At 42.8% G+C, this 18,589-nt stretch overlaps 1 protein-coding gene across 2 annotated transcripts in view; it reads left to right on the forward strand.

Annotated features, from left to right (window-relative positions):
- Positions 1-18,589, forward strand: part of SHISA9 (shisa family member 9) — a 293,564-nt gene that overhangs the window by 187,587 nt on the left and 87,388 nt on the right. The window lies entirely within an intron of this gene.

Here is an 18,589-nt window from a genome sequence, read left to right on the forward strand (position 1 = left end):
CTATCATTACTACTACTTTTCAATTTACATTTTATTACTAAGGTGATTTTCTCTTTTGAACCTTTATTCTACCAGGTGGGCACAATTGAATCTTGGTCTATTCTAGGCAACCCCAGGCAATTCAGTATTGCCTCTCCCCAAAGATTTTGATTCTGTAAATGTGTGGGAGGGTTGTATCTGAAGCAGGGTGGGAGTATGATCATCCCTGACTAGGTGAGAGGCCATCTGGTCTTCAGTTTTCATCTGTCCAGGCTGATATCCATGGAGGTCCATTTTACCTTGTATTTGCAGCTTTAGGAATTGAAGCACAGAGAGGTTAGGAAACTTGCTTAAGGACACACAGCTAAGAAATGGAGCTGAGATTCAAGACCAGGTCTGTCTGACTTCAGGGCCTTTGCTGGTTACCATTTGTCTTCTAAAAATGACCCCAAAGGTTTCTCCACCTTAAGTCCAGGTGGTCACCCTATTGAAAAGGGGCAGAGTTCTTTTGGGGGGTGTGATTTGTGGGGTCTATGATTGCTTCATGACTAGACAGAGAAAGACTTGAGGACTTGAGTCATCTGCCGAATAGAACTTTTTTGCTAGGTTTGGAAAGCAATCTGGTGTTTGGTTATTAACAAGATAACACTCAATGCCTATTTGTTAAATTGAAGGAAGGAGAGAGGGAAGAAAGAAAGAAGAGGTTTGGGTTTGCATTCTCGAGACACACCTTTGGAATATATCACAGTTATGGGCTTTTACCAGGGTTATGCCTTGGAATTTCCATAAGAACATTTTCAAAATGTGTGTTCTAGGGCCACACCCCACACCTAACTGAATTGGAATCCCTGGGGTCAGTTGTGGGCAAATGAACACAGATACATCTAAATTTGATTCTAAATTGTACCTCTCGTTGAGAACCATGGGTTTGTAGGGTTTTGTTGTTGTTTTTAAGCAAATTTAGGATTGGGTGCTTTAGCAAGTGGTTTGTTCTGGTTTGTGGATCTGGGTCGTTGTAGCGCCATCTCTTATCTGGAGGCTTCCTGTTCATTTCCATGCTGGGAGGAGGCACTCAGTGATGCCTTTCAGAGACCATTGAAGTGTACCACTGGGTTGCCACTCCAGTTCACCTTTGTGAAGGCCAAGGAATGTGTGGGCTTGATACTTTCCTTTGAAGCAAACTCTGTGCCACTTGGAGTGAGGGTCTCCTTTTGTCTTTATCCCTGATGGTAGAGCAACAAATTCAAACACATCTTCCTGATTTTCAGGTCTAAATTGACCTAAATCAAAAGTGCTTTCCCTGGTTATAGTGGTGGTGTTGGTGGTGGTTCCCAAGGGACCAATAATACAGCATCTACTGTTTAGATAAGAGGGCTCTCACAGTCTGTTAAGGTTAGGGGTAGGAGTAGGGTTAGGGTTAGGGTTAGGGTAGGGATAGAGAGATCTGTTTTTCCGGGCAGTGCCTGGCCTGACCTAGCCTGGAGGTGGCCTGATCTGAATTTCCCACCACCCACAGTGGAGGGTGCTCATCCTTGTTTGGTATGACATCTCCAAATTAACTGGCTGCCTTCAGGACTTGTGGGTGTCACCCATTGGACAGGAATAGTCATTGAAGCCTTGGGAAAATTGTCTTGCCTGCGAGGCTCATTATTGCATCCAATACAAAGGAATTTGGGCAGGGAGGTTAGAGTTAATATGCTTAATATTCAGTTGCTGCAGGGACCCAGCCAAGGAATTGAGAATGTCCTGAAAATTACTGGCTCATTTGTTTGCATCCTCAGGCTGTGTTCTTGGAACCCATGGAGGAGGGAGGGCTGAACACAATGGAAACTGGAAAAAGGCCCAGGCCAGTATATAATGGAGGAAAAGGGTTTTGTGGCTGTAGTCAAGTGGTCACTTAATCTGATTCCCAGTCAATGTAGGCTTCTGCCCTAAACTAGCAGGGATCACTTCCTCCCTTCCCCCTTCCCCCTCTCTCCCTCCTTCCCTCCCTTCCCCCTTTCTTCCTCCCTCCCTCCCTCCCTCCCTCTTTCTTTCCTTCCTTCTTAATTCCTTTCTTCCTTTCTTTTTTTCTTCCTTCCTTCCTTCCTTTAACAAAAACTTTTCTAGTCCCTTTTGTAAACCTGGAATTGCACCAGGAAAATTTTTAGAGATTACCTGTGTTGGTTTACATATTCCTAGAAATAAATGAGGGCTGTTCCCAGAGCCCAGCGATTTGACAATTAACAAAGTCATAATACTGAAGTCTCCCCCACTCCCAATTTTCTTCTTCCTAAATTCTAATTCTTATTTTGAGGAAATGAAAAATGATACAGAAAAGTACAAAGAACTAGGTAACAGTCACCCAGCTTTCCACCATTCCAGAATTAACAATTGTTAACTTTTGTTCACATTTCTTCAGATATATATTATTTGACATCAGAACCAATATGTTACAGACCATGTTGCAGTTGGTCTTTCCTGAATCATTTGCTGTACAGCAGAATTTAACACAGCATTGTAAATCAACTATGCTTCAATAAAATTTTTATTTTGCTTCTCCACGCTGCCTCATAATTGGGATTATCCCTGTATCGCTGTCCACGGGGTGAACATCCCAGTGGACTGTGATTTCCTTGAGCCTAAGGCTGTACCATACTAGTCTGTCTGACCTTCTTTTGTATCTGCCTCTCACTTAAACAGGCATGCCAGCTGGTTCCTGGGGCTCTCAGCAAACCCTTGTTAGGTTGACAAGGAATCATCAGTGGAGTCTGTATGGTGTGAGGCGTCAGGTGTGTGTGGAGAACAGTATGGAGGTGTAATGTCCTCGGGTTCTCATTCACAGGAACTTCCCAAGGTGTTCCTGACTCTAAAGGTCCTTAGCTCTGAGAGACCTTGTCAGAACAGTATGGTTTGGGGGATGGCAGAGTGCCGTTGCTCAAGATCTCAGGAAGGGGCTGAAGTTTCAGATGTAAAAAGTGCTTTGAGAAGGTGAAGCAGAGGTGTTATTTAAGAGCCAGGCAGCGTGGAACAGCAGCCGCAGGAAACTAATACGGGTGGTTTCTGTGCTAAGTTCTGCTTATGCAAGAACCTTGTGCACACTGTAGGGACTTCCTGAAATGCCTTCAAAAGTTCACAGTATTTGTCATTAAAAAGTCTGCACATAAATGCTGGAGAGGGTGTGGAGAAAAGAGAACCGTCCTGCACTGTTGGTGGGGATGTAAATCGATACAGCCACTATGGAGAACAGTATGGAGGTTTAAAAAACTAAAAATAGAACTGCCATACGACCCAGCAATCCCACTACCGGGCATATATCTGGAGAAAACTATAATTCAAAAAGATACGTGCACCTCGATGTTCATAGCAGCATTATTTACAGTAGCCAAGACATGGAAGCAAACTAAATGTCCATTGACAGATAAATGGATAAAGAAGATGTGGTGTACATATAATGGAATATTACTCAGCCATAAAAAGAATGAAATAAAGCCATTTGCAGCAACATGGATGGATTTAGAGATTATCATACTAAGTGAAGTAAGTCAGACCCAGAAAGACAAGTATCATGTGATACCACTTATATGTGGAATCTAAAAAATAATGATACCAGTGAACTTATTTACAAAACAGAAACAGACTCACAGACATAGAAAACAAACTTATGGTTACCAAAGGGGAAAGGGTGGGATGAAGGTTAAATTAGGAGTTTGGGATTAACATATACACACCACTATATATAAAATAGAAAAACAACAAGGACCTACTGTATAGCACAAGGAACTATATTCAGTATCTTGTAATAACCTATAATAGAAAAGCATCTGAAAAGAATACATATATATACAAAATGAATATATATATGTATATATAAACTGAATCACTTTGCTGTACACCTGAAACCAACACAACAAAGTAAATCAACTATATTTCAATACAAAGTTGTTTGTTTAAAAAAAAATAAGTTCACAGTTTAGTTCTGGGAGATGACACATAAGCCAACAGTTACACAGCCCAGCAGGTGAAGGTTTTGATAGAGGGAAGCACAGGGAGGGCAGGCAACCCAGAGGGAGGTGTATGTGTGGATGCTTCTGGAGCCTATCTCAGCTGTGCCTCAAAGGTCAAGGAGGAGCTGTAGCCAGATGAGGATGGGGGAGGGCATTTTAGTTAGAGGGAGCCTCATACAGAGGCAGTGAGACAGCAGGAACAGGCAATAGCTCTTGTCTTTCCAACTCTTGGGAAGGTCAGATAGCCATCGTGAGCAATGCTTCCCAAACATTAAGATGAACGCAGATCACCTGGGGGTCTTGTTACAATGCAAATTCTGATACAGTGGGTTTGGGGTGGGTCCAGAGATTCTGCATTTCTTACAAGCTCTTGGAAGATGCCAATGCGGCTGGTCTGTGGACCACACTGTGAGGTGCAAGGCCTTGGTATTCTGAAGTTTATAACACTTTTGCCCATTTCTTACCACATTTGAACCTCTCCTGGAGAATGCCAGGTCCTCGATTTGCAGCTGTGGATCCAGATGCTTGTTGAGAGGAAGTGCCTTGCCTGAGGTCACACAGCCTCAAATGACATCTTTGATTCTAGAATTCAGGTTTTCTGACTTTGAATACAATGCTCTTTTAAATAACTTATCATGCAATTTATTATGGCTTGCAAATAAAGATTATGCTTCGATTTTTTAAAAAAAATTATTTTATATTGTAGTATAGTTGATTTACAATGTGTGTGTTTCATGTGTACAGCAAAGTGATTCAGTTATACATACACATGTATCTATCCTTTTTCAAATTCTTTTCCCATTTAGGTATTACAGAATATTGAGTAGAGTTCCCTGTGCTATACAGTAGGTCCTTGGGCTTTGATTATTTTTTAACCCAGCCTGAGAGTCTTTTTCTTTTAATATATTATTTGATCGTATTTCCACTTACTGATATAACTTGTTTATGATTAATTCTGTCTTCATTTTTGGGTGATGTTTTTGTTCTTTATACCTCCTTGCTATTTTCTTTCCTTTCCCTCTTGTATGTTTTGCTGTAAATTGGTGCTTCCCAGCTTTAACCACACGCTGGAATCACATCCAGAGGTTTAACGAATTCTGATGTCTGGCTCCCATCCGAGATTTGGATTTATTTGTTTTGGCATGTGGAGTAGGCATCAGGATTTAAAAACTCTTCCCCAGGTATTCTAATGAGCAACCAAAGTTGGGAATCACTGATCTAGATTTTTTTTTTTTCAGCCTCATTTTCCCCTCCCTTCCTGCTATTTCCATGATATCTATAGTCATTTTTAAAGTTCTTCTGCTGGTCACCTTTTATTTTTAAAGAGTATACTTAATTCTTTTTCTTCATTTGTTAACAGTAAAATTGGAGAGGAATCTTTTCATTCATTATTGTGAAAAAGTTTGAAAAAAAGCAGTTATTGACTCACTCATGCTTTTCCCCATCATCTCTTACTCCAGAGAGTCTCAGTTTCAATTTAATTAGTAAGCTTTAGGGTGTGTGTTTGTGTGTGTGTGTGTGTGTGTGTGTGTGTGTGTGTGTGTGTGTGTGGCCTGTTTCACTTTTGTTGGTGTTGTTTATTTTGTATCATTTGAATTTTCTTTCAAGACTTGTAAGACAATTCTTTTCCCAAGGTTGTTGACTTTAGTTTCATATTTCAGTAGGTTCCTTTGTTAAAACACTTTGCAGAAGCTGAAAGTGCTAGAAAGATGGAAACTAAATTAGTCTTACAATAATCGTATAAGTCATGACATCTTACTAATCAGAGCCAATTACTGATCGGGTGCTAGGTATTTAAAGTGCCTTAGTTCAGTTAGGTTTTCCGTTTTGTTTTGCATCTCTGTGTATAGTAGAGAAAGGTTTTCCTGTGTGGTTCTTGCTCAGTAAGGGAGAATGGATACATTTCTAACCATCTTTGTCCCATCTTGGTACCAAGATTATACTGCTGTCATAAATCGATGAGGGTAACTCCCATCTTTTCCTATGTTCTCGAATAGTCTGACTACGGTGGGAATTATCTGTCTCTTGAAGGTTTGCTAGAATTTGGCTAGAAAACCATCTTGGGCTAGTACCTTTGTCTAAGTGTATTATTTTTACCCTGACTTTTAATTTTGAAATGTTGAAAAATGTTCAACGGACAGAAACATTGAAAGAGAAGCACCATAGAAATTATTATTTTTAAATGGCTTTTGGTCTACTGTGGTTTTCTACTTTTTCTTGGGCCAGTTGGGTCATGTAAATTTTGCTTGAAAAATTGGCCATGTCAACTCGATTTCTAATTTACAGTGAAACTTAAATCATACTCTCTTATTTTCTAATCTCAGCTGTATCTGTAGTGATAACAGTTTGTCCTTTCTCACGTGTTTAATGTCATCTTATTTATCCTCATAATGACTTTATGATGCAGATAGACATATCCTCATTTTACAGGTAAAGACACTGAGATGGAGAGTAATTCAGTGACTTGCCCAGGGCCAAACAGCTAGTAAGGGATCAGGCCAGGGTTCTAGCGGAGGCTTTCTGAGCTGAGAGTCCAGCCTACATCAGCTGTCCCTTCACAGACTGCTGGTCCGTGGACCACACTTTGAGGAGAAAAGCCTGAGTATTCTGAAAGTTACACACCTTTGTCCATTCCTTACCATATTTGAGCCTCCCCTGGAGATAGCCATGTCCTTGGTTTGTAGCTGGGGAACCAGAAGCTTGTAGAGAGGAGGTCTACAAGCCTGAGGTCGCACAGCCTCAAATGATATCTTTGATGTTAGAATTCTGCTTTTCTGATTTTTGAAAACAGTGCCCTTTTTAATAATCCATCATGCAGTTTCACTGTGGTCTACAAATAAGGGCTAGATTTTAATTTTTTGACCCAATCTGAGAATCTTTTTATGCTGATAGTTTATGTCATATTTCCACTTATTGATGTGATATGCATGCTCATTACTAATTAATAATAATAATTATTATGTTATATATTATTGAATAATTATATAATTATCAACTAATGAGTATTAATCATCATCATTAATTACTAATAATTAAATGAATTATAATTAAACTTCCTCTCTTCATAGCCTTCCAGAAGGTGTGGGCAGCAATCTCTCTATTTGCTGTTTCTTTCAGGGAAAGTGACCTAGTGGGATTTAGGAGTGAAATGGGCTGCACTCAAAACACCTTTCCCCCAGTCAGAGCCTTAGAGGGCTATAGTGTGGGTCTTAACGCTCAGCTCAAGGCACGTATTCTGTTACCGAGTTGTTGGCCAACTAGTTATCTGAGGTGAGTACTGAATATTAAGAGGGGACTCATCTTTTGTTCTTTTTTTTAAAAAAATAAATAATTAATTTTTGGCTGCGTTGGGTCTTCATTGCTGCTCGCAGGCTTTCTCTAGTTGCAGCGAGCAGGGGTCCTCTTCATTGAGGTGCGCGGGCTTCTCATTATGGTGGCTTCTCTTGTTGCAGAGCACGGGCTCTAGGTGCACAGGCTTCAGTAGTCGTGTCTTGTGGGCTCAGCAGTTGTGGATTGCGGGCTCTAGAGTGCAGGCTCAGTAGTTGTGGTGCACGGGCTTAGTTGCTCTGCGGCATGTGGGATCTTCCCGGACCAGGGCTTGAATCCGTGTCCTCTGCATTGGCAGGCATATTCTTAACCACTGCGCCATCAGGGAAGTCCCTCATGTTTTGTTCTTGTTGTTGTTGTGGATTTCATGAGATTTAAGGTACCAAGCGAGACCACCTTCAACAGCAACAGTCACTAGGAGGTACATTTTTTGGAAGAAGGATGATGGATGACCTCAGAAAGAGGAGGCTGGACTCCAGGGAGAATGAGAACATGACAGGGAGACATAAAGGGATGGAGACAGTGTGGTCTTAGAGGTCAGGTGGGAATGGGGTGACTCCAGCTAACATGACCTTAAAAATGACATCATGACTGTAGTTGTCCACAGGAGGGGACAGTAGTGTAGGTGTGTCTGCAAGCAGCCCTGAGAATGGATTAAAGGAAAGAAGGGTGCAGAGAGACAATTATATACATACATTTCTCTTAGCTTTGGCCAAGCTAGTTTGATAACAGAGTTACTCCCAACCCTGAGGGAACTCCCATGGGACTGTCTATAAAATTGCAGTGAAAGCTGTTAGATTCCATTGTAGAGTTTAGGGGCCCTTTGGCGTATCAGCGAAGACCTGTTACCAGGGGACTTGTTACCAGGGGATTCCACATCAAACATCTGTTCCTCCCACAATGTAGGGTGAAGCTGGTGGCCCCGATGCCCCACCAGGCTGCATGGTGACACCATGTTAGCAGTGCCCCAGTGGTAGTGTGTAGGGAGGACATGGGGGACCAGGAGAACATATTTTTACACATAAATATTTATATCAAATCAGCTCTGCGAAGAAGGTGGCAAAACCAGGCGTGAAAACACAAAGAGACAGAGCAGGCTTCGCAAATATTTATTAGAGAGGAAAATGCTGAGAGAGAGAAACAGCCCTGGCAGGTTGGCAAAGAAGGGAAGAGAGACAGCAACGATGCCCCGAAGTGTGGGAAGGCTGCCTTCTTGGAGGAAGAAAGTAGAGAGGGCAAGACTAATCAAATAATAATGACGTTAGGGAGGGAAGAGGATGGTCACTTTTTATTTGTGTTTTTAGTACTTGTATGACGGTCCCTTTGCTAAGCACAGGTAATTCTTGGAGGTAGACAATAATAACCCATTTTGCAGATAGGAAAACTAAGAGTCAAAGAGATTAAGAGATTGTTTTTAAGTTACTCAGCTAGCACATAGGGAGAGAGCTGGGATTCTATGCACAGTGATTTGTCTCCTAGCCCAGTGGTCTTCCCACCGCTAAACTCCAGTTGCCTGACCCAGTTCAGGCCTGGCCAGTAATGTAATGGACAATTGAGAGAATCTGTCTCTGCATTCTGTTCATTTCCTATAATAGCCATGTATTACTTTTTCAGCTGGAAATATAAACATTAAAGATACTGGTACAAAAACTAGTACAAATAGGAGAAAGCTCTAATATATGAAGAATTATATTTAATATGACTTTCTTGGGATGGACAGCGTCTGGCAGGTGTCTATACCAGATGTATCAGCATTTATCTTGTGGGCACGAAGGGGAGTGGGTAACTTTAATGTTTCATTTTGTCCATTTCTGTTCAAAATTTTTACAATCAGCATTATGACTTTTATAATAGATTACTAAATTCAACACACACACACACACACACACACACACACACACACACACACACACACACACACACACACAGGACAGGTGTCTGTAACAGGCATATTCAGCATCCTTCTCTCTCACCGTCAGTTTCCTCTTTGGTAAAATGATGATAATGGAAGTCCTATTGCATGGGATTCTCTGAGGATGGAGTGAGATAGTCCACATCAAATACTGCAGTGCCCAGCACATTGGAAGCTCTCCATCCGTGTCCAAGGTTACTCTCATTTTTTCAGCTCATTGGAGAAGTGCCTGGAGGGGTGGTTGGTGGATCTAGCCCATGCCTTGCCCAGAGTAGGGGCTCAACGCTTTTGTTGTTGCCCTTGCTGTTGAAGAAATAAATAATCTGGGATTGGCACTGGTTTTAAGAGAAGGAAATTCAGCCTCTGTGTACAATTCAGCTCTAGGCAGTTACCAGCCACTGCAGAATTTTGTCGTTCAGCCAGAGGTCCTCTTCAGCTGTCGCTTTAGGGCACAGCCATTTCTTGCCAAGCCACTGGTGATTGTTTCAGCCTCAGGCAAGTGGCTATCCTCAGGTTGACTTGAGACTCCGCCCTTCCTAAATGCTAGAGGGAATGGGTCGGAAAGATCTCTGTAACGCAGGAAACCAGCCAGGCGGTGGTGGAGAGGAGGAGGAGATTCCTCTAAGATGTTTGGGCATTTTTTTTCAAGAAGTTGGAAAAGAAATATGCAGTGTCACTTGGGTTTGTAGGTTTGCTCATAGTGTTGTTCAGTACCAGTTTTCTGTTAGGAGCAAATACACAAGTATCATGATTGGTGGCTGTGGGGGGAAGGGAGAAGCCTGTTGACATTAGTGGACTGATGTCCCTAATGGCGTTGTGTTTGGTGCTCTATGAATGTTTGCTCATTTAATGCTCAAACAACACCACAGGGACAATGTTATCCTGTCTGTTTTATAGATGAAAAACCCAACGTCCCTAAGGTCCTATAATAAACAAATGTGATGGAACTAAGGTATGAGAATTAGGTTATTTGTCTGGATCCAAATCTTCGGGAGGGTATGTGGGAATTAAAAAATAAAAGAAATGTGTTGGTAAAGGTACACATTAGAATACAGTCAATTTGTTTTTCTACTCTTTTGGGAAGTGAGGCAAGAAAGAACAGATTTTGTTAATCCAAAAGATAAATTCATTTGTTTAGGAGCTGTGATTGGCTTGGGTCAGGGCTGGTGAATAGATTGAATCTTCAGTGCATAATCTGATCCATTGGTAGTGGCTGCTCAGTGGGAGATTGATTAATAATGCCTGTTATGGTAGTGGGATGGGCTATGAGTGGCCCAGTTGCTATTGGTACCCACTCATGAAGCAGAAGTGGCTGTTCTGAATAATACAGGAAGACTACTCTATTGAATGGCACAAAGTAGGACAGGTGGATTATATCTTTTAAAAAACAAATGTATGAGTTGGATGGTGAGCACAGTTGGCAGAAACTGCGAATCTAGTGAGAATGGGCAAAGGTCTCTTTTTGTGTTATCACAGAAGATAGTGAACTTATAGTTCTTCAACTGCCTCCAAGAGAAGCAGCCCTATCTTCTCTTGCAAAAGAGACATTGAAGAATGCAGAAAGCAAGGCTTTTTCATAGTAAAGTGGTCTTAGCCATGGGACTTTTGGAGCTAGACAGACTACATTTCAGATTCTGGATCCATCACTTATGAGCTACATAACTTTGGGTTTCTACCTCTACATTCTCATTCACAAAACATATTACTCCCAACTCTTGTTATTATTCTGAAGATAAAGCAAGAAAACATTATTATTATTATTATTTTGCGGTACGCGGGCCTCTCACTGTTGTGGCCTCTCCCATTGCATAGCACAGGTTCCAGACGCGCAGGCTCAGTGGCCATGGCTCATGGGCCTAGCCGCTCCGCGGCATGTGGGATCTTCCTGGACCGGGGCACGAACCCGTGTCCCCTGTATCGGCAGGCGGACTCTCAACTACTGTGCCACCAGGGAGGCCCAAGAAAACATTCTTAAAAGGCTTTGCATACAGCAGGTACTCAGTGTCTGAGTGTTCCCTTCATCACTCCATTGTGCCCTGCATTTGGGGATGCTCTCCTTGGTGAGGAAAGGCCTCACTGAATCCTGACTCAGACTGAGTCCAGCCCTTGATACACAGGTGTCTCTAATGCCTCCTCCTGTGACCGAACTTCAGGATGCACTTGGCTTCCCCTATTACTATTAATGGCAACGGTGTTCCAAATTCCCCTCCCACTGCAGTCAGTTTATCTCTTAATGCTTAGCAGAGATAGCCCGCAGAAAGATTGGCAACATTGTTCACTCGGTTTGAAGGTTCCACTGTGTTTTGAAAATTATCTAAATGGGGGGATAATGAAAAATCACCAAACTGGAACTTTCTCAACCTGAGAGGAAAGAAAGGCTTTGAAGAGAGGTTGCCTTATGACCAAAGTTATTAGCCAGGGTGGGGAGGGAGAGAAAGGTAGTGTCAGTTCCCCAAGCCCAAGAGAGATCAGACCTGTTAAAACATAAAGCACTTGGAGCCTTTCACTATTTGCAGGTTACCTGTAACATTCCGGGGAACTCTGGGATAAGGGGGATAGGCAGGCCTCCTGTTCTGTCAGCTCTGGACAGGGTAACAAAACTGAGACGCCATTGGTGTCCTCCACAATCTGGATGGACCTGACATGTGAATTCACCATTGATTTCCTTCTTGATGGTAACTTATCTGATGGGATGGGGTATCCTGTGTGGAAGGATTGCATCTCAGAGTCTGGCTTTCTGTTTTATTAGTGGCGTGTCTTTGATTCTTTGCTTTTCTCCTGAAATGAGTGTATGCTGTTACCTATCTCACAGAACCATTATGATGAGTTAGAGTCATAATATTTAGAAATCATAAGTATCATTTACTGCGTTCCTATTTGATGTTGGAGGAGCTACTGTGCTCATCTCCATTTTGATCAATAGTCTTGCAATGTAGGTAATATAATCCACCTTGTAAAAATGTGATACTGAGCCTCGTAGAGAGGCAGTTTCTCACCCAAGACCTCACAATTAGGAACCAAAATCTGTTTGACTCCAAATGTGCTGTTTTATACCATCTACACAAGATGACCTCAACGTGAGACAGTTTCTGATTGTGAAAACCCAGTCTGGTGCAAGGCTGTCATAGCCACTCAAGAAATATTTATGTGTTTTTGGTTCATTAATCTGGTCTTGCGAACACTGAACATTGCACACCTCTGAGGCTAGTGTAGGACATTGGCTGGCTGATGTCTGATGTTACCTGACTATTCACCATAGCCTGGGACAGAGACAAGCAGACAGCAGATCAGTTTCTTTTTCTCTTAACAACAAGTATGGCTCTCCCAGCAATGGGCAGCCTGATTTGAAATTGACAGGATGTGAGGAAGGATCCATTTCCATGACACATCCCAGCTAGTGGCAAGCCCTTAAGCGTTTTACGGCACACGTTGAGAACTTGGTGATCTGCAGAGGCTGACAAAGCCTTGGCGGCCCCATGTGTGCACATAGTGACATCTTGAGCTTGGACAGCAGTTTGGACAGTGATGTAGAGGCTGCCGTGAAGAGCAGGCCTTCCCTGGGGCCGTCTTCCATGCTCCTACAGCCCTTCGGCCTCCCCGCGTCGTCGTGCTCACCTCCTACTGCGCTTGTCTGTGTGGTTCTTTACCTCCCTTCTCTACCTTAGTGTGGGTTCCTGGAAGTCAGAGACAGTGTCTAATTGATCTGCCCGTCCCAGTGGGGTGCAGGAGGCCAGGCAAAGAGTAGGTAGATAATCAATACAGGGAGAGAGTGAGAGTGTGTGAGGGTGAGGAAGTGGGAGAGAGGGGGAGACAGAGACAAATAGAGACAGAGAGAGACAAATAGAGACACAGAGAGAGAGAGCTCTAGAGAGATACAGAGAGACAGAAAGAGATGGAGAAAAACACCAAGGGGGAAAGGTGGAGAGACTACGGGAGATAAAGAAGGAAAGAGGGGAAGAAAAGAGAAAACAAAGGGGGGGGATAGAGACGAAAGAGAGAAAAGGAAAAGGAAGTTGGGAAGGAAGGAAAGGGGAAGAGGGAAGAGAAGGAGAGGGAGAGACCGGAAGGAAGAGCAGACACTACAGGCCAGCTCTTGAAGGAGTTTCTCTTTGGTTCTTTTCCAAGATATAAATTCTTTTTTTTTTTTTAATATTAGTATTTATTTATTTATTTTAAAAATTAATTTTGTTGAAGTATAGTTGATTTACAGTGTTGTGTGAGTTTCTGCTGTACAGCAAAGTGACTCGGTTATACACATATATACATTCCTTTTTTACATTCTTTTCCATTATGGTTTATTCCAGCATATTGAATATAGTTCCCTATGCTCTGCAGTAGGACCTGGTTGTTTATCTATTCTATATGTAATAGTTGCATCCGCTAATCTCAAACTCCCACTCCATCCCTCCGCCACCCCCCTCCCCCTTGGCAGCCACAAGTCTGTTCTCTACCAAGACATAAATTCTTAAGCCGTCAAGGTGGACACTGGGCTGCAGGGTGAGCTTAGGAGTTTTGTTCCAAACCAAAGTCTCTAAGGCTCGGTCCCCATCCGTGAAATGGACTTAACCATGTTGACCTCACGTGATTGTGAGAATTAACCCACATAATCACAATAAAAGAGTCACAGCCCCTGAAGCAGGGGAGGCTAAAGCTGAGATGAGGTACTTCGGAGGTGAAAGGATCCTGAGAGGCTCAGCCTGGAGCAGGGATCTTGGGGAGAGCCCAGCTTCCGATGAAGACTTGTCAGCCTTTCCTGTTTTAAGTGCTGCAATTGTTAAATTCTGTTATTAGACATTTTTCTCTGGCTTAATAGGCCCTGAACAGTACCTGTTCTGTGAATGGGACCTTTCCTGGGGTGCACACCGACTGTGCTGTTTTGAATGCTGCATGATTAAGATAATTAGATGCCCAGACAATGTTTAAATACTATTAAGGATTTGGTGCACACTGGCTGGCCCTGGTGGCAGAGTCTTTTGGAGACATAGCCTTTGCTTGCTGCTGGTTTTTGGAGACCAGAACCTTGCCTAGGACGAAACAGCTCTTCTGGGCAAAGGAAGAGAAGGGAAAGGAAGGGAGGTGGCATATTTCTGAGCTCCTTCTGAGTGTCAGGTGATCTGCAGGGAATTCTGCAGATGGTCTGATTTAATTCCATCCTCCTACTAGACGATCAGGTGTGTGTTTTTGCTTTCACGTTTCAGATGAAGATACAGAGGGATGGAGAGGTGAAGGCACGTACCAGGGTCAGGCATCTAGGGAGCCCCACTGGCCAGGTGGCCTTGAGCACTTCCTTTCAGGTCTCTAAGCCTGAATTTGCTGACTTGGAAAATGAAGATAACAATAATATTACCATTTAGGGTTCATAAGAGAATTAAGTACAAGGGGACATACATAACACTACCATCACAGTGCTGGAAAGCTACAAAGAACTCAATAAGTATGAGTTAATATTCTTATTTATTCCCAGATTATCTGGGCCCAAAGCCTACACTTGGTTTATGAATCTGTCAGCTCAGCTTATGTGCCCTTTGGAGGTGGATGTGGGTCCCACGTGGACGTGGGTCCCATATGTACGTGAGGTCTGGAAGTCCCTTAGTCTGTTTGGGACATGAACACTTTAGGCTCCCATCATGCTGTAAGAATTCAGCCATGCTGTGTCCATGTACCTGTGTCTGCACCACGATGCTGTAAGAACTTGGTGTGACTGTGTCTTCATGCATGCTCTCACCTGTGCATTTGCAAACGCACCTCTGTGGTGATGGTAAAATTTAACATCTTCACGTAACTTTGCAGTTTACAGAAGAGCAGTTCTGTGTGTGTGCTTTTATCCCATCTTTCCAAGGACTCCAGGTCATTGATTGCTATTTATCTGGTCCTGAACTTGCTAATATTTTGGTCAACAAATGTTATCTAAGCATCTTCTTTATGTCAGACTGTTCTGGACAGAAGAGTGAATAAGAGGACAGAGTTCTTGTCTTCATGAAGGCTTCCATTCCAGAGGTAGTAAATATATAAAGGAAAAATAAGACACTTATATGTATTAATTAGGGTTATGAAGCCCAAATCCTCAGTGCATTAATATAATCAATGTTTTTTTCTTGTGCACAGTATAGTGAACTCTGCTCAATGCAGTTATTCAGGGACCCAGGATTATTCTATCTTGTGGCTCCACCATTCCCGTAAGACCTTGCGATTCTCCACTGGGTCCTCTGCATCTCACCAGCAGACTAGGAGAGATCTAGATAGGAGGCTTTTGCTAGGATGGGCTTGGAGGGGCAAACATAACTTCTGCCTAGGTTCCATTGGCCAGAACTGTTGGATGGCTAAACCTAATTACAGGAAAGCCTGGTGGATATGTTGTAGTTTCCCAGGAAGAAAAGGGAACCAGTTTAGTAAAAACACATACATACCCCGCTACGGTGTACAGAAGTGTGGTTGTGCAACGCTCTGTTGTGTGTTTGCAGTTGCGTGGATTTCTTTGGAGGGGCTCAGAGGGGCTGCTTTCTGCAAGAGGAGGGGATATCCTTGGTGGATGTGTAGTGTTCTCTGTCGTTTCATGATGTCCAGTAGGGAAATTTGACCTCTAGCCCTGCCTTTTTCACACCCTACTTTCTCTTTCTTTGCCATCTCTTACCCCATGTCTTATCCAGTGCTCAGATATACACAGCGTTCTGCTGTGCACCTTCTCTCCTTCTTCCTTCCCTGGGTTAAGCTCTCCCACTCTTGTGAATCCCCCATCAGCCCGCAAAGCCCTCTCACAACTGGGAACCCAGATGTGTTCTACCTTTAAAACATTCTTAGCTATTAGTAGCAGTCCTAGTAATGCTACCACTTAATTTGAATGGTAGCACTTAAGTGAATTCCATGTCTTTCTATTCCACTAGACCTTAGGTGCCAGGATGGCAGGGACAATGGCTGTCTAGGCATAGCTGTACGTTGGTGATTGGCATAGCTCCAGGCACACAGTGGGGCAGCCATCAGACATATTCAATGAACAAATGCATAAATCATTGAATATATTTCATTGAATCTTCCCAGCATCCTTAGGAAATAAGTATAATTATCCGCATTATTCCCTCTCCTTGATTTAATATTATCCCCAGTTAAGAAAACTGAGACCCAAGGAATTTAATAACTACTTCCAAATCACAATAGTAATAGTTGGTTGGACTTGGATTCACACTCAGGTGTGCTTGATTCCAAACCCCATGCTACTTGTTTGTTTGGTTCTTATTCTGTCACACTGCATCCCCATCAATTGGTATTAATACCACAATGCAGATATTTCTTTGTTCTTTTTCAGAGTACTTTCACATGGGTCATTTCGCTAGACCATCATCGTAGGTCAGTGTAGTGCTCAGCTCATGTTTCAGTTTTTGTTTTTCTACTTCAGAGATTTAGAAGAAAATCTACAAAGAATTACCTCTGCCCTAGGGGTCAACAAGCTTTATCTGTAAAGGACTAAATAATAAATATTTTAAATATTTTTGGACTCTACAATCTCTATTACAACCTCTCATCTCTGCCATGGTAGCACAAAAGCAGCCATAGATGACGTGTAAAATATGGGTGTAGCCATGTCTCAATAAAACTTTATTGTCAAAAACAGCTGACAGCCATACATATTTGACCTGTGGGCCATAGTTTGTCAACTCGTGCTCTACACACCTGCCAGAACTAAAATGGAAAACAGGGACAATACCAGAAAAGAAAAATCAGGTGAGAGTTTAAGAAACTTGCCCAAAGTTCCAGGGTATATTTGTGGCAGAGCTGTGCCCCGAATCCATGTTTCTTGCTTCCTGACATAATGTTCTTTCCACTACACTGACCTCTCTCATTAACCACTATGGCGGAAGTAGAAAGCAATCTCGGGCTCTTGCATTTGCCATTTGTTCCCCACAATTGCAAACGTTAGTCACTGTTCAGTGTTCAGTCCTGATATCTTCCTTCCACAAAAACCTACAGAAGTACAAACGCTTTGCTCTGTTGCATTGTCTCTTTCCTAAAGAAATGAATCTAGAAGCCAGAACAGATATGGTCCCTGATCTCCAACACACCAGAGTGGTTAAGAATAGAGATTTGGAGCCAGGCAGGTGAGGTGGAATAGCAGCTCTGACACATGCTAGCTGGGTGACTTCGGGTGCCTTGGTGTTTTCATTAGTAAAATAGGGATAGTGACCATCCCTGCCTCTGAGGGCTGTTGGATGAGGGTTGAAACAGTTCAAGTGCCAAGTACTTAAAAGAGTATCTGCCACCCAGTAGGTGTTTACTGCTGGTGCTGCTCATCATTACTTTTCCCAACGTGGAATTTGTGACTTCATATATTTATTGCTTCTAAGCACCAGTGCCTTAATGCAGATATAGGTATACCTTAATGCAGGTATACCCTCAGCACTGATGACATTTGGAGCTGGATACTTCTTTGCTGTGGGGGCCTGTCCTGTGAATTTTAGGGTGCTTAACATCACCCCTGGCCTCCACCCTCTAGCTGTAGTAGCATCTCCTGCCCCAGTTGTGACAATCAAAAATGTGTCCAGACACTGCCAAATGTCCCTTTGGGTCCTGGGGGCAAATTCTCTCCGCCAGTTGAGAACCACTGCTCTGATGTCACTGCTTCTTCCTTGTGACTGTTTGGCAAGTCCTGACACGTGTCTTCCTCATGAAGAGAAAAATTAATAGGTGTTAAAAAGTACTTAAAGCAATTAACCCCTAATCGAGACCCTCTCGCTGATATCCATTGAGGGTCACTGGAGAAAACTTTGGGGAGAAAGTGAGCAGCTTATGGGAAGCATTTCTGATGAAAAGTAGACGTTTTAAGGATCTGTCCCCTGACCCCGATCTCTAGGTTGTCTTCATGAATGGGGAAGACGTTCTGGGTGACCCAGTCAATCACTTGGGGAAGGTGTACTAGGAGAGAGACACCAAGTTAGACCAGGACAGAAAGAGACAAAGTGATCATTTAGTCACTCAACAAGCCAAGGGCTACTTTAATAGCTCAGGAAGCAGTGAGGAGGGAGATAGCATCTCCACATTCCAGAAACTCACAATGTAGTCAGAGACAGACAAGCAGACAAAGAAGTGAGGAGTCTCCCAGATGGGGACTACAGAGCTGGGTGGGATCCTTTATTTTTCCGGACCTTGGTTTCATCAAATATTAGGGAATTCTGTACTGACGTGGAAGTGTGGAAATATTGAAATTTGCATCCTCTGTTATGATAAAATGTCCATAAAATTATCATCAAAGGCCCAAGACACAGAACTTACTCATAAGGAATATCCATGATTTTCATTTCTTTTTCCTAGCAGAATAACAGTTTAGTGAGAAGTGGGCTCTGGAAACTTGGGTCATTGCCTAATGGAGCCCATTCAAATTCAGGTTCCAGATTCC

Source organism: Orcinus orca, chromosome 16 (genome assembly GCF_937001465.1).
Source record: "Orcinus orca chromosome 16, mOrcOrc1.1, whole genome shotgun sequence".
Classification (NCBI taxonomy): Eukaryota; Metazoa; Chordata; class Mammalia; order Artiodactyla; family Delphinidae; genus Orcinus; species Orcinus orca.